This window comes from Andrographis paniculata, unplaced genomic scaffold (genome assembly GCF_009805555.1).
Source record: "Andrographis paniculata isolate CXL003 unplaced genomic scaffold, ASM980555v1 Contig73END, whole genome shotgun sequence".
NCBI classification, from domain to species: domain Eukaryota; kingdom Viridiplantae; phylum Streptophyta; class Magnoliopsida; order Lamiales; family Acanthaceae; genus Andrographis; species Andrographis paniculata.
In genome coordinates, this window is record NW_026137610.1 from 1,747,044 (window position 1) to 1,772,848 (window position 25,805).

The following is a 25,805-nucleotide window of genomic DNA, read 5'->3' on the forward strand; positions in this document are numbered from 1 at the left end:
TACTACTTTTGTCACATAAAATTAATACCATTTGTCTTCGGCGTTATTGTATTTAATATTAAAAATATTTTTATAATATATAATTTACTCCACAAATGTCATTGTATTTTTATTATAAGAGACTCGTAAAAATATTTTTGTTATTTTCTCTTAATTTGTAATTCCGTATTGATATTATAATTAATATTTAAAAATCAACAAACAAAAAATTCAATCGTACTCTTCTTGCTATAGGAATGTAGTATGTTAAATTGTAAAGTAGCTATTTTAAATAGAAAGATAAAAAATGTCATTTTATCTTTTATATTTATAATTTTCTTTAAAAAAAAGTTATTAGGCAGACATCGACAATGATTCTTTCGTAGGTTCACCTATAAAATTCTTGTAACGACTTCTCTTATCTATAAACGATACACTTTTCGGAAATCTTGCGATGACGCGGGTCCGTCAGCGTCCTTGCGCGAATCCTCGTTCGCAATATACGGTTGGACGGCGAGTCCGTGAACGGCGGACAAGGTCATCGTTCGCGATTTTTGGCCGCGACGTGCATCGCAGGAAATCCCTTTTTAATGACTACATATTCACGAAAATCCGTGCAAGAGTTTTTTGGGATGCCCCTGTCTCGATGGACGGCTGTGCGGCATTCGTACGTGGGGTCACGAATTCGCTGCTGTGTTCCGGGGCAGACATCGACAATGATCCTTTCGCAAGTTCACCTATAGAATCCTTGTTACGACTTCTCTTTTCTCTAAAAGATAACATTTGTCGGAATTCTCGCGATGACGCGGGTCCGTTGGCGTCCCTGCGCGAATCCTTGTTTGCAATATACGGCTGGACGGCGGGTCCGTGAACGGCGGAAAAGGTCGCCGTTCGCGATTTTTGGCCGCGACGTGCATCGCAGGAAATCAATTTTTGCTGCCTACATATTCGCGAAAATCCGCGCAGGAGTTTTTTAGGACACCCATTCTATCTCGATGGACGGCCTAACCGGCATTAGTACGTCGGGTCACGAATTCGTTGTTGTCTGACGGGGCAGACATCGACAATGATCCTTTCGCAGGTTCAACAATAGAATCCTTGTTAGTAGTTCTCTTTTCTATAAATGATAATTCTTACAGAACTTCTCGCGATAACGTGGGTTCGTCGGTGCCCGTGCGTGAATCCTCGTTCGCAATATACGACTGGACGATGGGTCCGTGAACAGCGGACAAGGTCGTCGTTCGCGATTTTTGGCCGTGACGTGCATCGCAGAAAATCCATTTTTGCTGCCTACATATTCGCGAAAATCCGCGTAGGAGTTTTTTGGGGCGCTTACACTGTCTCGATGGACGGCCTGACCGGCATTCGTACGTCGGGTCACGAATTCGCTGTTGTCTGCCGGGGCAGACATCGACAATGATCCTTTCGGAGGTTCAACTATAGAATCCTTGTTACGAATTCTCTTTTCTCTAAACGATAATTCTTACTGAACTTCTCGCGATGATGCGGATTCGTTGGCGCCCGTATGCGAATTCTCGTTCGCGATATATGGCTGGACAACGGGTCCGTGAACGGCGGACAACGTCGTTGTTCGCAATTTTTGGCCACGTCGTTCATCGCAGGAAATCCATTTTTGCTACGTACATATTCGTAAAAATCTGCGCATGAGTTTTTTGGGGCGCCCACTCTCTCTCGATGGACGGCCTGACCGGCATTCGTACGTCGGGTCACGAATTCGCTATTGTCTGCCCGGGTAGACATCGACAATGACCCTTTCGTAGGTTCAACAATAGAATCCTTGTTATGAGTTCTCTTTTCTCTAAATGATAATTCTTACTGGACTTCTTACGATGACGCAGGTTCGTCGGCGCCCGTGCGCGAATCCTCGTTCGCAATATACGGCTGGACGACGGGTCCGTGAACAGCGGACAAGGTCGTCGTTCGCGATTTGTTCGCCTATGGAATCCTTGTTAGTAGTTCTCTTTTTCTCCAAACGATAAGATTTGTTGGACGTCTCGCGACGACGCGGGGCCGTTGGCGTCCCTGCGCGAATCCTCGTTCGCAATATACGGCTGGACGATGGGTACGTGAACTAAGGACATGTTCGTCATTCGGGATGTTTAGCCGCGACGTGCATCGCCGGAAATCCCTTTATATTGCCTACATATTAAAAAAAATCCGCGCAGGAGTTTTTTGGGACGCCCACTGTGTCGCGATGGACGGCTGTGCGGCATTCGTACGTCGGGTCACGAGTTCTCTGCTGTCTGCCGGGGCAGACGTCGACAGTGATCCTTTCGCAGGTTTGCCTATGGAATCCATGTTAGTAGTTATCTTTTTCTCTAAACGATAAGATTTGTTGGACGTCTCGCGAGGACGCGGGTCCGTTGGCGTCCCTGCGCGAATCCTCGTTCGCAATATACGGCTGGACGACGGGTCCGTGAACTGAGGTCAAGTTCGTCGTTTGGGATGTTTATCCGCGATGTGCATCGCAGGAAATCACTTTTTGATGCCAACATATTCAAAAAAATCCGCGCAGGATTTTTTTGGGACGCCCACTGTGTCGCGATGGACGGCTGTGCGGCATTCGTACGTCGGGTCACGAGTTCTCTGCTGTCAGCCGGGGTAGACGTCGACAGTGATCCTTTCGCAGGTTTGCCTATGGAATCCATGTTAGTAGTTCTCAATTTCTCTAAACGATAAGATTTGTTGGACGTCTCATGATGACGCGGGTCCGTTGGCGTCCCTGCGCGAATCCTCGTTCGCAATATACGGCTGGACGACGGGTCCGTGAACTGTGGTCAAGTTCGTCGTTCGGGATGTTTATCCGCGATGTGCATCGCAGGAAATCCAATTTTTATGCCAACATATTCAAAAAAATCCGCGCAGGAGTTTTTTGGGACGCCCACTGTGTCGCGATGGACGGCTGTGCGGCATTCGTACGTCGGGTCACGAGTTCTCTGCTGTCAGCAGGGGCAGACGTCGACAGTGATCCTTTCGCAGGTTTGCCTATGGAATCCATGTTAGTAGTTCCCTTTTTCTCTAAACGATAAGATTTGTTGGACGTCTCGCGATGACGCGGGTCCGTTGGTGTCCCTGCACGAATCCTCGTTCGCAATATACGGCTGGACGACGGGTCCGTGAACTGAGGTCAAGTTCGTCGTTCGGGATGTTTATCCGCGATGTGCATCGCAGGAAATCCCTTTTTGATGCCAACAATTCAAAAAAATCCACGCAGGAGTTTTTTGGGACGCCCACTGTGTCGCGATGGACGGCTGTGCGGCATTCGTACGTCGGGTCACGAGTTCTCTGCTGTCAGCCGGGGCAGACGTCGACAGTGATCCTTTCGCAGGTTTGCCTACGGAATCCATGTTAGTAGTTCTCTTTTTCTCTAAACGATAAGATTTGTTGGACGTCTCGCGACGACGCGGGCCGTTGGCGTCCCTGCGCGAATCCTCGTTCGCAATATACGGCTGGACGATGGGTACGTGAACTAAGGACATGTTCGTCATTCGGGATGTTTAGCCGCGACGTGCATCGCCGGAAATCCCTTTATATTTCCTACATATTAAAAAAAATCCGCGCAGGAGTTTTTTGGGACGCCCACTGTGTCGCGATGGACGGCTGTGCGGCATTCGTACGTCGGGTCACGAGTTCTCTGCTGTCAGCCGGGGCAGACGTCGACAGTGATCCTTTCGCAGGTTTGCCTATGGAATCCATGTTAGTAGTTCTCTTTTTCTCTAAGCGATAAGATTTGTTGGACTTCTCGCGATGACGCGGGTCCGTTGGCGTCCCTGCGCGAATCCTCGTTCGCAATATACGGCTGGACGACGGGTCCATGAACTGAGGTCAAGTTCGTCGTTCGGGATGTTTATCCGCGATGTGCATCGCAGGAAATCCCTTTTTGATGCCAACATATTCAAAAAAATCCGCGCTGGAGTTTTTTGGGACGCCCACTGTGTCGCGATGGACGGCTGTGCGGCATTCGTACGTCGGGTCACGAGTTCTCTGCTATCAGCCGGGGCAGACGTCGACAGTGAACCTTTCGCAGGTTTGCCTATGGAATCCATGTTAGTAGTTCTCTTTTTCTCTAAACGATAAGATTTGTTGGACGTCTCGTGACGACGCGGGTCCGTTGGTGTCCCTGCGCGAATCCTCGTTCGCAATATACGGCTGGACGACGGGTCCGTGAACTGAGGTCAAGTTCGTCGTTCGGGATGTTTATCCGCGATGTGCATCGCAGGAAATCCCTTTTTGATGCCAACATATTCAAAAAAATCCGCGCTGGAGTTTTTTGGGACGCCCACTGTGTCGCGATGGACGGCTGTGCGGCATTCGTACGTCGGGTCACGAGTTCTCTGCTATCAGCCGGGGCAGACGTCGACAGTGAACCTTTCGCAGGTTTGCCTATGGAATCCATGTTAGTAGTTCTCTTTTTCTCTAAACGATAAGATTTGTTGGACGTCTCGCGATGACGCGGGTCCGTTTGTCCCTGCGCGAATCCTCGTTCGCAATATACGGCTGGACGACGGGTCCGTGAACTGAGGTCAAGTTCGTCGTTCGGGATGTTTATCCGCGATGTGCATCGCAGGAAATCCCTTTTTGATGCCAACAATTCAAAAAAATCCACGCAGGAGTTTTTTGGGACGCCCACTGTGTCGCGATGGACGGCTGTGCGGCATTCGTACGTCGGGTCACGAGTTCTCTGCTGTCAGCCGGGGCAGACGTCGACAGTGATCCTTTCGCAGGTTTGCCTACGGAATCCATGTTAGTAGTTCTCTTTTTCTCTAAACGATAAGATTTGTTGGACGTCTCGCGACGACGCGGGGCCGTTGGCGTCCCTGCGCGAATCCTCGTTCGCAATATACGGCTGGACGATGGGTACGTGAACTAAGGACATGTTCGTCATTCGGGATGTTTAGCCGCGACGTGCATCGCCGGAAATCCCTTTATATTTCCTACATATTAAAAAAAATCCGCGCAGGAGTTTTTTGGGACGCCCACTGTGTCGCGATGGACGGCTGTGCGGCATTCGTACGTCGGGTCACGAGTTCTCTGCTGTCAGCCGGGGCAGACGTCGACAGTGATCCTTTCGCAGGTTTGCCTATGGAATCCATGTTAGTAGTTCTCTTTTTCTCTAAGCGATCAGATTTGTTGGACTTCTCGCGATGACGCGGGTCCGTTGGCGTCCCTGCGCGAATCCTCGTTCGCAATATACGGCTGGACGACGGGTCCATGAACTGAGGTCAAGTTCGTCGTTCGGGATGTTTATCCGCGATGTGCATCGCAGGAAATCCCTTTTTGATGCCAACATATTCAAAAAAATCCGCGCTGGAGTTTTTTGGGACGCCCACTGTGTCGCGATGGACGGCTGTGCGGCATTCGTACGTCGGGTCACGAGTTCTCTGCTATCAGCCGGGGCAGACGTCGACAGTGATCCTTTCGCAGGTTTGCCTATGGAATCCATGTTAGTAGTTCTCTTTTTCTCTAAACGATAAGATTTGTTGGACGTCTCGCGACGACGCGGGTCCGTTGGCGTCCCTGCGCGAATCCTCGTTCGCAATATACGGCTGGACGACGGGTCCGTGAACTGAGGTCAAGTTCGTCGTTCGGGATGTTTATCCGCGATGTGCATCGCAGGAAATCCCTTTTTGATGCCAACATATTCAAAAAAATCCGCGCTGGAGTTTTTTGGGACGCCCACTGTGTCGCGATGGACGGCTGTGCGGCATTCGTACGTCGGGTCACGAGTTCTCTGCTGTCAGCCGGGGCAGACGTCGACAGTGATCCTTTCGCAGGTTTGCCTATGGAATCCATGTTAGTAGTTCTCTTTTTCTCTAAACGATAAGATTTGTTGGACGTCTCGTGACGACGCGGGTCCGTTGGCGTCCCTGCGCGAATCCTCGTTCGCAATATACGGCTGGACGACGGGTCCGTGAACTGAGGTCAAGTTCGTCGTTCGGGATGTTTATCCGCGATGTGCATCGCAGGAAATCCCTTTTTGATGCCAACATATTCAAAAAAATCCGCGCAGGAGTTTTTTGGGACGCCCACTGTGTCGCGATGGACGGCTGTGCGGCATTCGTACGTCGGGTCACGAGTTCTCTGCTGTCAGCCGGGGCAGACGTCGACAGTGATCCTTTCGCAGGTTTGCCTATGGAATCCATGTTAGTAGTTCTCTTTTTCTCTAAACGATAAGATTTGTTGGACGTCTCGCGACAACGCGGGTCCGTTGGCGTCCCTGCGCGAATCCTCGTTCGCAATATACGGCTGGACGACGGGTCCGTGAACTAAGGACAAGTTCGTCGTTCGGGATGTTTATCCGCGATGTGCATCGCAGGAAATCCCTTTTATGCCTACATATTCAAAAAAATCCGCGCAGGAGTTTTTTGGGACGCCCACTGTGTCGCGATGGACGGCTGTGCGGCATTCGTACGTCGGGTCACGAGTTCTCTGCTGTCAGCCGGGGCAGACGTCGACAGTGATCCTTTCGCAGGTTTGCCTATGGAATCCATGTTAGTAGTTCTCTTTTTCTCTAAACGATAAGATTTGTTGGACGTCTCGCGACGACGCGGGTCCGTTGGCGTCCCTGCGCGAATCCTCGTTCGCAATATACGGCTGGACGACGGGTCCGTGAACTGAGGTCAAGTTCGTCGTTCGGGATGTTTACCCGCGATGTGCATCGCAGGAAATCCCTTTTCGATGCCAACATATTCAAAAAAATCCGCGCAGGAGTTTTTTGGGACGCCCACTGTGTCGCGATGGACGGCTGTGCGGCATTCGTACGTCGGGTCACGAGTTCTCTGCTGTCAGCCGGGGCAGACGTCGACAGTGATCCTTTCGCAGGTTTGCCTATGGAATCCATGTTAGTAGTTCTCTTTTTCTCTAAACGATAAGATTTGTTGGACGTCTCGCGATGACGCGGGTCCGTTGGCGTCCCTGCGCGAATCCTCGTTCGCAATATACGGCTGGACGACGGGTCCGTGAACTGAGGTCAAGTTCGTCGTTCGGGATGTTTATCCGCGATGTGCATCGCAGGAAATCCCTTTTTGATGCCAACATATTCAAAAAAATCCGCGCAGGATTTTTTTGGGACGCCCACTGTGTCGCGATGGACGGCTGTGCGGCATTCGTACGTCGGGTCACGAGTTCTCTGCTGTCAGCCGGGGCAGACGTCGACAGTGATCCTTTCGCAGGTTTGCCTATGGAATCCATGTTAGTAGTTCTCTTTTTCTCTAAACGATAAGATTTGTTGGACGTCTCGCGATGACGCGGGTCCGTTGGCGTCCCTGCGCGAATCCTCGTTCGCAATATACGGCTGGACGACGGGTCCGTGAACTGAGGTCAAGTTCGTCGTTCGGGATGTTTATCCGCGATGTGCATCGCAGGAAATCCCTTTTTGATGCCAACATATTCAAAAAAATCCGCGCAGGAGTTTTTTGGGACGCCCACTGTGTCGCGATGGACGGCTGTGCGGCATTCGTACGTCGGGTCACGAGTTCTCTGCTGTCAGCCGGGGCAGACGTCGACAGTGATCCTTTCGCAGGTTTGCCTATGGAATCCATGTTAGTAGTTCTCTTTTTCTCTAAACGATAAGATTTGTTGGACGTCTCGCGATGACGCGGGTCCGTTGGCGTCCCTGCGCGAATCCTCGTTCGCAATATACGGCTGGACGACGGGTCCGTGAACTGAGGTCAAGTTCGTCGTTCGGGATGTTTATCCGCGATGTGCATCGCAGGAAATCCCTTTTTGATGCCAACATATTCAAAAAAATCCGCGCAGGAGTTTTTTGGGACGCCCACTGTGTCGCGATGGACGGCTGTGCGGCATTCGTACGTCGGGTCACGAGTTCTCTGCTGTCAGCCGGGGCAGACGTCGACAGTGATCCTTTCGCAGGTTTGCCTATGGAATCCATGTTAGTAGTTCTCTTTTTCTCTAAACGATAAGATTTGTTGGACGTCTCGCGATGACGCGGGTCCGTTGGCGTCCCTGCGCGAATCCTCGTTCGCAATATACGGCTGGACGACGGGTCCGTGAACTGTGGTCAAGTTCGTCGTTCGGGATGTTTATCCGCGATGTGCATCGCAGGAAATCCCTTTTTGATGCCAACATATTCAAAAAAATCCGCGCAGGAGTTTTTTGGGACGCCCACTGTGTCGCGATGGACGGCTGTGCGGCATTCGTACGTCGGGTCACGAGTTCTCTGCTGTCAGCCGGGGCAGACGTCGACAGTGATCCTTTCGCAGGTTTGCCTATGGAATCCATGTTAGTAGTTCTCTTTTTCTCTAAACGATAAGATTTGTTGGACGTCTCGCGACGACGCGGGTCCGTTGGCGTCCCTGCGCGAATCCTCGTTCGCAATATACGGCTGGACGACGGGTCCGTGAACTGAGGTCAAGTTCGTCGTTCGGGATGTTTATCCGCGATGTGCATCGCAGGAAATCCCTTTTATTCCAACATATTAAAAAAATCCGCGCAGGAGTTTTTTGGGACGCCCACTGTGTCGCGATGGACGGCTGTGCGGCATTCGTACGTCGGGTCACGAGTTCTCTGCTGTCAGCCGGGGCAGACGTCGACAGTGATCCTTTCGCAGGTTTGCCTATGGAATCCATGTTAGTAGTTCTCTTTTTCTCTAAACGATAAGATTTGTTGGACGTCTCGCGATGACGCGGGTCCGTTGGCGTCCCTGCGCGAATCCTCGTTCGCAATATACGGCTGGACGACGGGTCCGTGAACTGAGGTCAAGTTCGTCGTTCGGGATGTTTATCCGCGATGTGCATCGCAGGAAATCCCTTTTTGATGCCAACATATTCAAAAAAATCCGCGCAGGAGTTTTTTGGGACGCCCACTGTGTCGCGATGGACGGCTGTGCGGCATTCGTACGTCGGGTCACGAGTTCTCTGCTGTCAGCCGGGGCAGACGTCGACAGTGATCCTTTCGCAGGTTTGCCTATGGAATCCATGTTAGTAGTTCTCTTTTTCTCTAAACGATAAGATTTGTTGGACGTCTCGCGACGACGCGGGTCCGTTGGCGTCCCTGCGCGAATCCTCGTTCGCAATATACGGCTGGACGACGGGTCCGTGAACTGAGGTCAAGTTCGTCGTTCGGGATGTTTATCCGCGATGTGCATCGCAGGAAATCCCTTTTTGATGCCAACATATTCAAAAAAATCCGCGCAGGAGTTTTTTGGGACGCCCACTGTGTCGCGATGGACGGCTGTGCGGCATTCGTACGTCGGGTCACGAGTTCTCTGCTGTCAGCCGGGGCAGACGTCGACAGTGATCCTTTCGCAGGTTTGCCTATGGAATCCATGTTAGTAGTTCTCTTTTTCTCTAAACGATAAGATTTGTTGGACGTCTCGCGACGACGCGGGTCCGTTGGCGTCCCTGCGCGAATCCTCGTTCGCAATATACGGCTGGACGACGGGTCCGTGAACTGAGGTCAAGTTCGTCGTTCGGGATGTTTATCCGCGATGTGCATCGCAGGAAATCCCTTTTTGATGCCAACATATTCAAAAAAATCCGCGCAGGAGTTTTTTGGGACGCCCACTGTGTCGCGATGGACGGCTGTGCGGCATTCGTACGTCGGGTCACGAGTTCTCTGCTGTCAGCCGGGGCAGACGTCGACAGTGATCCTTTCGCAGGTTTGCCTATGGAATCCATGTTAGTAGTTCTCTTTTTCTCTAAACGATAAGATTTGTTGGACGTCTCGCGACGACGCGGGTCCGTTGGCGTCCCTGCGCGAATCCTCGTTCGCAATATACGGCTGGACGACGGGTCCGTGAACTGAGGTCAAGTTCGTCGTTCGGGATGTTTATCCGCGATGTGCATCGCAGGAAATCCCTTTTTGATGCCAACATATTCAAAAAAATCCGCGCAGGAGTTTTTTGGGACGCCCACTGTGTCGCGATGGACGGCTGTGCGGCATTCGTACGTCGGGTCACGAGTTCTCTGCTGTCAGCCGGGGCAGACGTCGACAGTGATCCTTTCGCAGGTTTGCCTATGGAATCCATGTTAGTAGTTCTCTTTTTCTCTAAACGATAAGATTTGTTGGACGTCTCGCGATGACGCGGGTCCGTTGGCGTCCCTGCGCGAATCCTCGTTCGCAATATACGGCTGGACGACGGGTCCGTGAACTGAGGTCAAGTTCGTCGTTCGGGATGTTTATCCGCGATGTGCATCGCAGGAAATCCCTTTTTGATGCCAACATATTCAAAAAAATCCGCGCAGGAGTTTTTTGGGACGCCCACTGTGTCGCGATGGACGGCTGTGCGGCATTCGTACGTCGGGTCACGAGTTCTCTGCTGTCAGCCGGGGCAGACGTCGACAGTGATCCTTTCGCAGGTTTGCCTATGGAATCCATGTTAGTAGTTCTCTTTTTCTCTAAACGATAAGATTTGTTGGACGTCTCGCGATGACGCGGGTCCGTTGGCGTCCCTGCGCGAATCCTCGTTCGCAATATACGGCTGGACGACGGGTCCGTGAACTGAGGTCAAGTTCGTCGTTCGGGATGTTTATCCGCGATGTGCATCGCAGGAAATCCCTTTTTGATGCCAACATATTCAAAAAAATCCGCGCAGGAGTTTTTTGGGACGCCCACTGTGTCGCGATGGACGGCTGTGCGGCATTCGTACGTCGGGTCACGAGTTCTCTGCTGTCAGCCGGGGCAGACGTCGACAGTGATCCTTTCGCAGGTTTGCCTATGGAATCCATGTTAGTAGTTCTCTTTTTCTCTAAACGATAAGATTTGTTGGACGTCTCGCGATGACGCGGGTCCGTTGGCGTCCCTGCGCGAATCCTCGTTCGCAATATACGGCTGGACGACGGGTCCGTGAACTGAGGTCAAGTTCGTCGTTCGGGATGTTTATCCGCGATGTGCATCGCAGGAAATCCCTTTTTGATGCCAACATATTCAAAAAAATCCGCGCAGGAGTTTTTTGGGACGCCCACTGTGTCGCGATGGACGGCTGTGCGGCATTCGTACGTCGGGTCACGAGTTCTCTGCTGTCAGCCGGGGCAGACGTCGACAGTGATCCTTTCGCAGGTTTGCCTATGGAATCCATGTTAGTAGTTCTCTTTTTCTCTAAACGATAAGATTTGTTGGACGTCTCGCGACGACGCGGGTCCGTTGGCGTCCCTGCGCGAATCCTCGTTCGCAATATACGGCTGGACGACGGGTCCGTGAACTGAGGTCAAGTTCGTCGTTCGGGATGTTTATCCGCGATGTGCATCGCAGGAAATCCCTTTTTATGCCAACATATTCAAAAAAATCCGCGCAGGAGTTTTTTGGGACGCCCACTGTGTCGCGATGGACGGCTGTGCGGCATTCGTACGTCGGGTCACGAGTTCTCTGCTGTCAGCCGGGGCAGACGTCGACAGTGATCCTTTCGCAGGTTTGCCTATGGAATCCATGTTAGTAGTTCTCTTTTTCTCTAAACGATAAGATTTGTTGGACGTCTCGCGATGACGCGGGTCCGTTGGCGTCCCTGCGCGAATCCTCGTTCGCAATATACGGCTGGACGACGGGTCCGTGAACTGAGGTCAAGTTCGTCGTTCGGGATGTTTATCCGCGATGTGCATCGCAGGAAATCCCTTTTTGATGCCAACATATTCAAAAAAATCCGCGCAGGAGTTTTTTGGGACGCCCACTGTGTCGCGATGGACGGCTGTGCGGCATTCGTACGTCGGGTCGTCACGAGTTCTCTGCTGTCAGCCGGGGCAGACGTCGACAGTGATCCTTTCGCAGGTTTGCCTATGGAATCCATGTTAGTAGTTCTCTTTTTCTCTAAACGATAAGATTTGTTGGACGTCTCGCGACGACGCGGGTCCGTTGGCGTCCCTGCGCGAATCCTCGTTCGCAATATACGGCTGGACGACGGGTCCGTGAACTGAGGTCAAGTTCGTCGTTCGGGATGTTTATCCGCGATGTGCATCGCAGGAAATCCCTTTTTGATGCCAACATATTCAAAAAAATCCGCGCAGGAGTTTTTTGGGACGCCCACTGTGTCGCGATGGACGGCTGTGCGGCATTCGTACGTCGGGTCACGAGTTCTCTGCTGTCAGCCGGGGCAGACGTCGACAGTGATCCTTTCGCAGGTTTGCCTATGGAATCCATGTTAGTAGTTCTCTTTTCTCTCTAAACGATAAGATTTGTTGGACGTCTCGCGATGACGCGGGTCCGTTGGCGTCCCTGCGCGAATCCTCGTTCGCAATATACGGCTGGACGACGGGTCCGTGAACTGAGGTCAAGTTCGTCGTTCGGGATGTTTATCCGCGATGTGCATCGCAGGAAATCCCTTTTATGCCAACATATTCAAAAAAATCCGCGCAGGAGTTTTTTGGGACGCCCACTGTGTCGCGATGGACGGCTGTGCGGCATTCGTACGTCGGGTCACGAGTTCTCTGCTGTCAGCCGGGGCAGACGTCGACAGTGATCCTTTCGCAGGTTGCCTATGGAATCCATGTTAGTAGTTCTCTTTTTCTCTAAACGATAAGATTTGTTGGACGTCTCGCGATGACGCGGGTCCGTTGGCGTCCCTGCGCGAATCCTCGTTCGCAATATACGGCTGGACGACGGGTCCGTGAACTGAGGTCAAGTTCGTCGTTCGGGATGTTTATCCGCGATGTGCATCGCAGGAAATCCCTTTTTGATGCCAACATATTCAAAAAAATCCGCGCAGGAGTTTTTTGGGACGCCCACTGTGTCGCGATGGACGGCTGTGCGGCATTCGTACGTCGGGTCACGAGTTCTCTGCTGTCAGCCGGGGCAGACGTCGACAGTGATCCTTTCGCAGGTTTGCCTATGGAATCCATGTTAGTAGTTCTCTTTTTCTCTAAACGATAAGATTTGTTGGACGTCTCGCGACGACGCGGGTCCGTTGGCGTCCCTGCGCGAATCCTCGTTCGCAATATACGGCTGGACGACGGGTCCGTGAACTGAGGTCAAGTTCGTCGTTCGGGATGTTTATCCGCGATGTGCATCGCAGGAAATCCCTTTTTGATGCCAACATATTCAAAAAAATCCGCGCAGGAGTTTTTTGGGACGCCCACTGTGTCGCGATGGACGGCTGTGCGGCATTCGTACGTCGGGTCACGAGTTCTCTGCTGTCAGCCGGGGCAGACGTCGACAGTGATCCTTTCGCAGGTTTGCCTATGGAATCCATGTTAGTAGTTCTCTTTTTCTCTAAACGATAAGATTTGTTGGACGTCTCGCGATGACGCGGGTCCGTTGGCGTCCCTGCGCGAATCCTCGTTCGCAATATACGGCTGGACGACGGGTCCGTGAACTGAGGTCAAGTTCGTCGTTCGGGATGTTTATCCGCGATGTGCATCGCAGGAAATCCCTTTTTGATGCCAACATATTCAAAAAAATCCGCGCAGGAGTTTTTTTGGACGCCCACTGTGTCGCGATGGACGGCTGTGCGGCATTCGTACGTCGGGTCACGAGTTCTCTGCTGTCAGCCGGGGCAGACGTCGACAGTGATCCTTTCGCAGGTTTGCCTATGGAATCCATGTTAGTAGTTCTCTTTTTCTCTAAACGATAAGATTTGTTGGACGTCTCGCGATGACGCGGGTCCGTTGGCGTCCCTGCGCGAATCCTCGTTCGCAATATACGGCTGGACGACGGGTCCGTGAACTGAGGTCAAGTTCGTCGTTCGGGATGTTTATCCGCGATGTGCATCGCAGGAAATCCCTTTTTGATGCCAACATATTCAAAAAAATCCGCGCAGGAGTTTTTTGGGACGCCCACTGTGTCGCGATGGACGGCTGTGCGGCATTCGTACGTCGGGTCACGAGTTCTCTGCTGTCAGCCGGGGCAGACGTCGACAGTGATCCTTTCGCAGGTTTGCCTATGGAATCCATGTTAGTAGTTCTCTTTTTCTCTAAACGATAAGATTTGTTGGACGTCTCGCGACGACGCGGGTCCGTTGGCGTCCCTGCGCGAATCCTCGTTCGCAATATACGGCTGGACGACGGGTCCGTGAACTGAGGTCAAGTTCGTCGTTCGGGATGTTTATCCGCGATGTGCATCGCAGGAAATCCCTTTTTGATGCCAACATATTCAAAAAAATCCGCGCAGGAGTTTTTTGGGACGCCCACTGTGTCGCGATGGACGGCTGTGCGGCATTCGTACGTCGGGTCACGAGTTCTCTGCTGTCAGCCGGGGCAGACGTCGACAGTGATCCTTTCGCAGGTTTGCCTATGGAATCCATGTTAGTAGTTCTCTTTTTCTCTAAACGATAAGATTTGTTGGACGTCTCGCGATGACGCGGGTCCGTTGGCGTCCCTGCGCGAATCCTCGTTCGCAATATACGGCTGGACGACGGGTCCGTGAACTGAGGTCAAGTTCGTCGTTCGGGATGTTTATCCGCGATGTGCATCGCAGGAAATCCCTTTTTGATGCCAACATATTCAAAAAATCCGCGCAGGAGTTTTTTGGGACGCCCACTGTGTCGCGATGGACGGCTGTGCGGCATTCGTACGTCGGGTCACGAGTTCTCTGCTGTCAGCCGGGGCAGACGTCGACAGTGATCCTTTCGCAGGTTTGCCTATGGAATCCATGTTAGTAGTTCTCTTTTTCTCTAAACGATAAGATTTGTTGGACGTCTCGCGATGACGCGGGTCCGTTGGCGTCCCTGCGCGAATCCTCGTTCGCAATATACGGCTGGACGACGGGTCCGTGAACTGAGGTCAAGTTCGTCGTTCGGGATGTTTATCCGCGATGTGCATCGCAGGAAATCCCTTTTTGATGCCAACATATTCAAAAAAATCCGCGCAGGAGTTTTTTGGGACGCCCACTGTGTCGCGATGGACGGCTGTGCGGCATTCGTACGTCGGGTCACGAGTTCTCTGCTGTCAGCCGGGGCAGACGTCGACAGTGATCCTTTCGCAGGTTTGCCTATGGAATCCATGTTAGTAGTTCTCTTTTTCTCTAAACGATAAGATTTGTTGGACGTCTCGCGACGACGCGGGTCCGTTGGCGTCCCTGCGCGAATCCTCGTTCGCAATATACGGCTGGACGACGGGTCCGTGAACTGAGGTCAAGTTCGTCGTTCGGGATGTTTATCCGCGATGTGCATCGCAGGAAATCCCTTTTTGATGCCAACATATTCAAAAAATCCGCGCAGGAGTTTTTTGGGACGCCCACTGTGTCGCGATGGACGGCTGTGCGGCATTCGTACGTCGGGTCACGAGTTCTCTGCTGTCAGCCGGGGCAGACGTCGACAGTGATCCTTTCGCAGGTTTGCCTATGGAATCCATGTTAGTAGTTCTCTTTTTCTCTAAACGATAAGATTTGTTGGACGTCTCGCGACGACGCGGGTCCGTTGGCGTCCCTGCGCGAATCCTCGTTCGCAATATACGGCTGGACGACGGGTCCGTGAACTGAGGTCAAGTTCGTCGTTCGGGATGTTTATCCGCGATGTGCATCGCAGGAAATCCCTTTTTGATGCCAACATATTCAAAAAAATCCGCGCAGGAGTTTTTTGGGACGCCCACTGTGTCGCGATGGACGGCTGTGCGGCATTCGTACGTCGGGTCACGAGTTCTCTGCTGTCAGCCGGGGCAGACGTCGACAGTGATCCTTTCGCAGGTTTGCCTATGGAATCCATGTTAGTAGTTCTCTTTTTCTCTAAACGATAAGATTTGTTGGACGTCTCGCGATGACGCGGGTCCGTTGGCGTCCCTGCGCGAATCCTCGTTCGCAATATACGGCTGGACGACGGGTCCGTGAACTGAGGTCAAGTTCGTCGTTCGGGATGTTTATCCGCGATGTGCATCGCAGGAAATCCCTTTTTGATGCCAACATATTCAAAAAAATCCGCGCAGGAGTTTTTTGGGACGCCCACTGTGTCGCGATGGACGGCTGTGCGGCATTCGTACGTCGGGTCACGAGTTCTCTGCTGTCAGCCGGGGCAGACGTCGACAGTGATCCTTTCGCAGGTTTGCCTATGGAATCCATGTTAGTAGTTCTCTTTTTCTCTAACGATAAGATTTGTTGGACGTCTCGCGACGACGCGGGTCCGTTGGCGTCCCTGCGCGAATCCTCGTTCGCAATATACGGCTGGACGACGGGTCCGTGAACTGAGGTCAAGTTCGTCGTTCGGGATGTTTATCCGCGATGTGCATCGCAGGAAATCCCTTTTTGATGCCAACATATTCAAAAAAATCCGCGCAGGAGTTTTTTGGGACGCCCACTGTGTCGCGATGGACGGCTGTGCGGCATTCGTACGTCGGGTCACGAGTTCTCTGCTGTCAGCCGGGGCAGACGTCGACAGTGATCCTTTCGCAGGTTTGCCTATGGAATCCATGTTAGTAGTTCTCTTTTCTCTAAACGATAAGATTTGTTGGACGTCTCGCGACGACGCGGGTCCGTTGGCGTCCCTGCGCGAATCCTCGTTCGCAATATACGGCTGGACGACGGGTCCGTGAACTGAGGTCAAGTTCGTCGTTCGGGATGTTTATCCGCGATGTGCATCGCAGGAAATCCCTTTTTGATGCCAACATATTCAAAAAATCCGCGCAGGAGTTTTTTGGGACGCCCACTGTGTCGCGATGGACGGCTTGCGGCATTCGTACGTCGGGTCACGAGTTCTCTGCTGTCAGCCGGGGCAGACGTCGACAGTGATCCTTTCGCAGGTTTGCCTATGGAATCCATGTTAGTAGTTCTCTTTTTCTCTAAACGATAAGATTTGTTGGACGTCTCGCGACGACGCGGGTCCGTTGGCGTCCCTGCGCGAATCCTCGTTCGCAATATACGGCTGGACGACGGGTCCGTGAACTGAGGTCAAGTTCGTCGTTCGGGATGTTTATCCGCGATGTGCATCGCAGGAAATCCCTTTTTGATGCCAACATATTCAAAAAATCCGCGCAGGAGTTTTTTTGGGACGCCCACTGTGTCGCGATGGACGGCTGTGCGGCATTCGTACGTCGGGTCACGAGTTCTCTGCTGTCAGCCGGGGCAGACGTCGACAGTGATCCTTTCGCAGGTTCGCCTATGGAATCCATGTTAGTAGTTCTCTTTTTCTCTAAACGATAAGATTTGTTGGACGTCTCGCGACGACGCGGGTCCGTTGGCGTCCCTGCGCGAATCCTCGTTCGCAATATACGGCTGGACGACGGGTCCGTGAACTGAGGTCAAGTTCGTCGTTCGGGATGTTTATCCGCGATGTGCATCGCAGGAAATCCCTTTTTGATGCCAACATATTCAAAAAATCCGCGCAGGAGTTTTTTGGGACGCCCACTGTGTCGCGATGGACGGCTGTGCGGCATTCGTACGTCGGGTCACGAGTTCTCTGCTGTCAGCCGGGGCAGACGTCGACAGTGATCCTTTCGCAGGTTTGCCTATGGAATCCATGTTAGTAGTTCTCTTTTTCTCTAAACGATAAGATTTGTTGGACGTCTCGCGATGACGCGGGTCCGTTGGCGTCCCTGCGCGAATCCTCGTTCGCAATATACGGCTGGACGACGGGTCCGTGAACTGAGGTCAAGTTCGTCGTTCGGGATGTTTATCCGCGATGTGCATCGCAGGAAATCCCTTTTTGATGCCAACATATTCAAAAAAATCCGCGCAGGAGTTTTTTGGGACGCCCACTGTGTCGCGATGGACGGCTGTGCGGCATTCGTACGTCGGGTCACGAGTTCTCTGCTGTCAGCCGGGGCAGACGTCGACAGTGATCCTTTCGCAGGTTTGCCTATGGAATCCATGTTAGTAGTTCTCTTTTTCTCTAAACGATAAGATTTGTTGGACGTCTCGCGACGACGCGGGTCCGTTGGCGTCCCTGCGCGAATCCTCGTTCGCAATATACGGCTGGACGACGGGTCCGTGAACTGAGGTCAAGTTCGTCGTTCGGGATGTTTATCCGCGATGTGCATCGCAGGAAATCCCTTTTTGATGCCAACATATTCAAAAAAATCCGCGCAGGAGTTTTTTGGGACGCCCACTGTGTCGCGATGGACGGCTGTGCGGCATTCGTACGTCGGGTCACGAGTTCTCTGCTGTCAGCCGGGGCAGACGTCGACAGTGATCCTTTCGCAGGTTTGCCTATGGAATCCATGTTAGTAGTTCTCTTTTTCTCTAAACGATAAGATTTGTTGGACGTCTCGCGATGACGCGGGTCCGTTGGCGTCCCTGCGCGAATCCTCGTTCGCAATATACGGCTGGACGACGGGTCCGTGAACTGAGGTCAAGTTCGTCGTTCGGGATGTTTATCCGCGATGTGCATCGCAGGAAATCCCTTTTTGATGCCAACATATTCAAAAAAATCCGCGCAGGAGTTTTTTGGGACGCCCACTGTGTCGCGATGGACGGCTGTGCGGCATTCGTACGTCGGGTCACGAGTTCTCTGCTGTCAGCCGGGGCAGACGTCGACAGTGATCCTTTCGCAGGTTCGCCTATGGAATCCATGTTAGTAGTTCTCTTTTTCTCTAAACGATAAGATTTGTTGGACGTCTCGCGATGACGCGGGTCCGTTGGCGTCCCTGCGCGAATCCTCGTTCGCAATATACGGCTGGACGACGGGTCCGTGAACTGAGGTCAAGTTCGTCGTTCGGGATGTTTATCCGCGATGTGCATCGCAGGAAATCCCTTTTTGATGCCAACATATTCAAAAAAATCCGCGCAGGAGTTTTTTGGGACGCCCACTGTGTCGCGATGGACGGCTGTGCGGCATTCGTACGTCGGGTCACGAGTTCTCTGCTGTCAGCCGGGGCAGACGTCGACAGTGATCCTTTCGCAGGTTTGCCTATGGAATCCATGTTAGTAGTTCTCTTTTTCTCTAAACGATAAGATTTGTTGGACGTCTCGCGATGACGCGGGTCCGTTGGCGTCCCTGCGCGAATCCTCGTTCGCAATATACGGCTGGACGACGGGTCCGTGAACTGAGGTCAAGTTCGTCGTTCGGGATGTTTATCCGCGATGTGCATCGCAGGAAATCCCTTTTTGATGCCAACATATTCAAAAAAATCCGCGCAGGAGTTTTTTGGGACGCCCACTGTGTCGCGATGGACGGCTGTGCGGCATTCGTACGTCGGGTCACGAGTTCTCTGCTGTCAGCCGGGGCAGACGTCGACAGTGATCCTTTCGCAGGTTTGCCTATGGAATCCATGTTAGTAGTTCTCTTTTTCTCTAAACGATAAGATTTGTTTGACGTCTCGACGACGCGGGTCCGTTGGCGTCCCTGCGCGAATCCTCGTTCGCAATATACGGCTGGACGACGGGTCCGTGAACTGAGGTCAAGTTCGTCGTTCGGGATGTTTATCCGCGATGTGCATCGCAGGAAATCCCTTTTTGATGCCAACATATTCAAAAAAATCCGCGCAGGAGTTTTTTGGGACGCCCACTGTGTCGCGATGGACGGCTGTGCGGCATTCGTACGTCGGGTCACGAGTTCTCTGCTGTCAGCCGGGGCAGACGTCGACAGTGATCCTTTCGCAGGTTTGCCTATGGAATCCATGTTAGTAGTTCTCTTTTCTCTAAACGATAAGATTTGTTGGACGTCTCGCGATGACGCGGGTCCGTTGGCGTCCCTGCGCGAATCCTCGTTCGCAATATACGGCTGGACGACGGGTCCGTGAACTGAGGTCAAGTTCGTCGTTCGGGATGTTTATCCGCGATGTGCATCGCAGGAAATCCCTTTTTGATGCCAACATATTCAAAAAAATCCGCGCAGGAGTTTTTTGGGACGCCCACTGTGTCGCGATGGACGGCTGTGCGGCATTCGTACGTCGGGTCACGAGTTCTCTGCTGTCAGCCGGGGCAGACGTCGACAGTGATCCTTTCGCAGGTTCGCCTATGGAATCCATGTTAGTAGTTCTCTTTTTCTCTAAACGATAAGATTTGTTGGACGTCTCGCGATGACGCGGGTCCGTTGGCGTCCCTGCGCGAATCCTCGTTCGCATATACGGCTGGACGACGGGTCCGTGAACTGAGGTCAAGTTCGTCGTTCGGGATGTTTATCCGCGATGTGCATCGCAGGAAATCCCTTTTTGATGCCACATATTCAAAAAATCCGCGCAGGAGTTTTTTGGGACGCCCACTGTGTCGCGATGGACGGCTGTGCGGCATTCGTACGTCGGGTCACGAGTTCTCTGCTGTCAGCCGGGGCAGACGTCGACAGTGATCCTTTCGCAGGTTTGCCTATGGAATCCATGTTAGTAGTTCTCTTTTTCTCTAAACGATAAGATTTGTTGGACGTCTCGCGATGACGCGGGTCCGTTGGCGTCCCTGCGCGAATCCTCGTTCGCAATATACGGCTGGACGACGGGTCCGTGAACTGAGGTCAAGTTCGTCGTTCGGGATGTTTCCGCGATGTGCATCGCAGGAAATCCCTTTTGATGCCAACATATTCAAAAAAATCCGCGCAGGAGTTTTTTGGGACGCCCACTGTGTCGCGATGGACGGCTGTGCGGCATTCGTACGTCGGGTCACGAGTTCTCTGCTGTCAGCCGGGGCAGACGTCGACAGTGATCCTTTCGCAGGTTGCCTATGGAATCCATGTTAGTAGTTCTCTTTTCTCTAACGATAAGATTTGTTGGACGTCTCGCGACGACGCGGGTCCGTTGGCGTCCCTGCGCGAATCCTCGTTCGCAATATACGGCTGGACGACGGGTCCGTGAACTGAGGTCAAGTTCGTCGTTCGGGATGTTTATCCGCGATGTGCATCGCAGGAAATCCCTTTTTGATGCCAACATATTCAAAAAAATCCGCGCAGGAGTTTTTTGGGACGCCCACTGTGTCGCGATGGACGGCTGTGCGGCATTCGTACGTCGGGTCACGAGTTCTCTGCTGTCAGCCGGGGCAGACGTCGACAGTGATCCTTTCGCAGGTTCGCCTATGGAATCCATGTTAGTAGTTCTCTTTTTCTCTAAACGATAAGATTTGTTGGACGTCTCGCGATGACGCGGGTCCGTCGGCGTCCCTGCGCGAATCCTCGTTCGCAATATACGGCTGGACGACGGGTCCGTGAACTGAGGTCAAGTTCGTCGTTCGGGATGTTTATCCGCGATGTGCATCGCAGGAAATCCCTTTTTGATGCCAACATATTCAAAAAAATCCGCGCAGGAGTTTTTTGGGACGCCCACTGTGTCGCGATGGACGGCTGTGCGGCATTCGTACGTCGGGTCACGAGTTCTCTGCTGTCAGCCGGGGCAGACGTCGACAGTGATCCTTTCGCAGGTTCGCCTATGGAATCCATGTTAGTAGTTCTCTTTTTCTCTAAACGATAAGATTTGTTGGACGTCTCGCGATGACGCGGGTCCGTCGGCGTCCCTGCGCGAATCCTCGTTCGCAATATACGGCTGGACGACGGGTCCGTGAACTGAGGTCAAGTTCGTCGTTCGGGATGTTTATCCGCGATGTGCATCGCAGGAAATCCCTTTTTGATGCCAACATATTCAAAAAAATCCGCGCAGGAGTTTTTTGGGACGCCCACTGTGTCGCGATGGACGGCTGTGCGGCATTCGTACGTCGGGTCACGAGTTCTCTGCTGTCAGCCGGGGCAGACGTCGACAGTGATCCTTTCGCAGGTTCGCCTATGGAATCCATGTTAGTAGTTCTCTTTTTCTCTAAACGATAAGATTTGTTGGACGTCTCGCGATGACGCGGGTCCGTCGGCGTCCCTGCGCGAATCCTCGTTCGCAATATACGGCTGGACGACGGGTCCGTGAACTGAGGTCAAGTTCGTCGTTCGGGATGTTTATCCGCGATGTGCATCGCAGGAAATCCCTTTTTGATGCCAACATATTCAAAAAAATCCGCGCAGGAGTTTTTTGGGACGCCCACTGTGTCGCGATGGACGGCTGTGCGGCATTCGTACGTCGGGTCACGAGTTCTCTGCTGTCAGCCGGGGCAGACGTCGACAGTGATCCTTTCGCAGGTTCGCCTATGGAATCCATGTTAGTAGTTCTCTTTTTCTCTAAACGATAAGATTTGTTGGACGTCTCGCGATGACGCGGGTCCGTCGGCGTCCCTGCGCGAATCCTCGTTCGCAATATACGGCTGGACGACGGGTCCGTGAACTGAGGTCAAGTTCGTCGTTCGGGATGTTTATCCGCGATGTGCATCGCAGGAAATCCCTTTTTGATGCCAACATATTCAAAAAAATCCGCGCAGGAGTTTTTTGGGACGCCCACTGTGTCGCGATGGACGGCTGTGCGGCATTCGTACGTCGGGTCACGAGTTCTCTGCTGTCAGCCGGGGCAGACGTCGACAGTGATCCTTTCGCAGGTTCGCCTATGGAATCCATGTTAGTAGTTCTCTTTTTCTCTAAACGATAAGATTTGTTGGACGTCTCGCGATGACGCGGGTCCGTCGGCGTCCCTGCGCGAATCCTCGTTCGCAATATACGGCTGGACGACGGGTCCGTGAACTGAGGTCAAGTTCGTCGTTCGGGATGTTTATCCGCGATGTGCATCGCAGGAAATCCCTTTTTGATGCCAACATATTCAAAAAAATCCGCGCAGGAGTTTTTTGGGACGCCCACTGTGTCGCGATGGACGGCTGTGCGGCATTCGTACGTCGGGTCACGAGTTCTCTGCTGTCAGCCGGGGCAGACGTCGACAGTGATCCTTTCGCAGGTTCGCCTATGGAATCCATGTTAGTAGTTCTCTTTTTCTCTAAACGATAAGATTTGTTGGACGTCTCGCGATGACGCGGGTCCGTCGGCGTCCCTGCGCGAATCCTCGTTCGCAATATACGGCTGGACGACGGGTCCGTGAACTGAGGTCAAGTTCGTCGTTCGGGATGTTTATCCGCGATGTGCATCGCAGGAAATCCCTTTTTGATGCCAACATATTCAAAAAAATCCGCGCAGGAGTTTTTTGGGACGCCCACTGTGTCGCGATGGACGGCTGTGCGGCATTCGTACGTCGGGTCACGAGTTCTCTGCTGTCAGCCGGGGCAGACGTCGACAGTGATCCTTTCGCAGGTTCGCCTATGGAATCCATGTTAGTAGTTCTCTTTTTCTCTAAACGATAAGATTTGTTGGACGTCTCGCGATGACGCGGGTCCGTCGGCGTCCCTGCGCGAATCCTCGTTCGCAATATACGGCTGGACGACGGGTCCGTGAACTGAGGTCAAGTTCGTCGTTCGGGATGTTTATCCGCGATGTGCATCGCAGGAAATCCCTTTTTGATGCCAACATATTCAAAAAAATCCGCGCAGGAGTTTTTTGGGACGCCCACTGTGTCGCGATGGACGGCTGTGCGGCATTCGTACGTCGGGTCACGAGTTCTCTGCTGTCAGCCGGGGCAGACGTCGACAGTGATCCTTTCGCAGGTTCGCCTATGGAATCCATGTTAGTAGTTCTCTTTTTCTCTAAACGATAAGATTTGTTGGACGTCTCGCGATGACGCGGGTCCGTCGGCGTCCCTGCGCGAATCCTCGTTCGCAATATACGGCTGGACGACGGGTCCGTGAACTGAGGTCAGGTTCGTCGTTCGGGATGTTTATCCGCGATGTGCATCGCAGGAAATCCCTTTTTGATGCCAACATATTCAAAAAAATCCGCGCAGGAGTTTTTTGGGACGCCCACTGTGTCGCGATGGACGGCTGTGCGGCATTCGTACGTCGGGTCACGAGTTCTCTGCTGTCAGCCGGGGCAGACGTCGACAGTGATCCTTTCGCAGGTTCGCCTATGGAATCCATGTTAGTAGTTCTCTTTTTCTCTAAACGATAAGATTTGTTGGACGTCTCGCGATGACGCGGGTCCGTCGGCGTCCCTGCGCGAATCCTCGTTCGCAATATACGGCTGGACGACGGGTCCGTGAACTGAGGTCAAGTTCGTCGTTCGGGATGTTTATCCGCGATGTGCATCGCAGGAAATCCCTTTTTGATGCCAACATATTCAAAAAAATCCGCGCAGGAGTTTTTTGGGACGCCCACTGTGTCGCGATGGACGGCTGTGCGGCATTCGTACGTCGGGTCACGAGTTCTCTGCTGTCAGCCGGGGCAGACGTCGACAGTGATCCTTTCGCAGGTTCGCCTATGGAATCCATGTTAGTAGTTCTCTTTTTCTCTAAACGATAAGATTTGTTGGACGTCTCGCGATGACGCGGGTCCGTCGGCGTCCCTGCGCGAATCCTCGTTCGCAATATACGGCTGGACGACGGGTCCGTGAACTGAGGTCAGGTTCGTCGTTCGGGATGTTTATCCGCGATGTGCATCGCAGGAAATCCCTTTTTGATGCCAACATATTCAAAAAAATCCGCGCAGGAGTTTTTTGGGACGCCCACTGTGTCGCGATGGACGGCTGTGCGGCATTCGTACGTCGGGTCACGAGTTCTCTGCTGTCAGCCGGGGCAGACGTCGACAGTGATCCTTTCGCAGGTTCGCCTATGGAATCCATGTTAGTAGTTCTCTTTTTCTCTAACGATAAGATTTGTTGGACGTCTCGCGATGACGCGGGTCCGTCGGCGTCCCTGCGCGAATCCTCGTTCGCAATATACGGCTGGACGACGGGTCCGTGAACTGAGGTCAGGTTCGTCGTTCGGGATGTTTATCCGCGATGTGCATCGCAGGAAATCCCTTTTTGATGCCAACATATTCAAAAAAATCCGCGCAGGAGTTTTTTGGGACGCCCACTGTGTCGCGATGGACGGCTGTGCGGCATTCGTACGTCGGGTCACGAGTTCTCTGCTGTCAGCCGGGGCAGACGTCGACAGTGATCCTTTCGCAGGTTCGCCTATGGAATCCATGTTAGTAGTTCTCTTTTTCTCTAAACGATAAGATTTGTTGGACGTCTCGCGATGACGCGGGTCCGTCGGCGTCCCTGCGCGAATCCTCGTTCGCAATATACGGCTGGACGACGGGTCCGTGAACTGAGGTCAAGTTCGTCGTTCGGGATGTTTATCCGCGATGTGCATCGCAGGAAATCCCTTTTTGATGCCAACATATTCAAAAAAATCCGCGCAGGAGTTTTTTGGGACGCCCACTGTGTCGCGATGGACGGCTGTGCGGCATTCGTACGTCGGGTCACGAGTTCTCTGCTGTCAGCCGGGGCAGACGTCGACAGTGATCCTTTCGCAGGTTCGCCTATGGAATCCATGTTAGTAGTTCTCTTTTTCTCTAACGATAAGATTTGTTGGACGTCTCGCGATGACGCGGGTCCGTCGGCGTCCCTGCGCGAATCCTCGTTCGCAATATACGGCTGGACGACGGGTCCGTGAACTGAGGTCAAGTTCGTCGTTCGGGATGTTTATCCGCGATGTGCATCGCAGGAAATCCCTTTTTGATGCCAACATATTCAAAAAAATCCGCGCAGGAGTTTTTTGGGACGCCCACTGTGTCGCGATGGACGGCTGTGCGGCATTCGTACGTCGGGTCACGAGTTCTCTGCTGTCAGCCGGGGCAGACGTCGACAGTGATCCTTTCGCAGGTTCGCCTATGGAATCCATGTTAGTAGTTCTCTTTTTCTCTAAACGATAAGATTTGTTGGACGTCTCGCGATGACGCGGGTCCGTCGGCGTCCCTGCGCGAATCCTCGTTCGCAATATACGGCTGGACGACGGGTCCGTGAACTGAGGTCAAGTTCGTCGTTCGGGATGTTTATCCGCGATGTGCATCGCAGGAAATCCCTTTTTGATGCCAACATATTCAAAAAAATCCGCGCAGGAGTTTTTTGGGACGCCCACTGTGTCGCGATGGACGGCTGTGCGGCATTCGTACGTCGGGTCACGAGTTCTCTGCTGTCAGCCGGGGCAGACGTCGACAGTGATCCTTTCGCAGGTTCGCCTATGGAATCCATGTTAGTAGTTCTCTTTTTCTCTAAACGATAAGATTTGTTGGACGTCTCGCGATGACGCGGGTCCGTCGGCGTCCCTGCGCGAATCCTC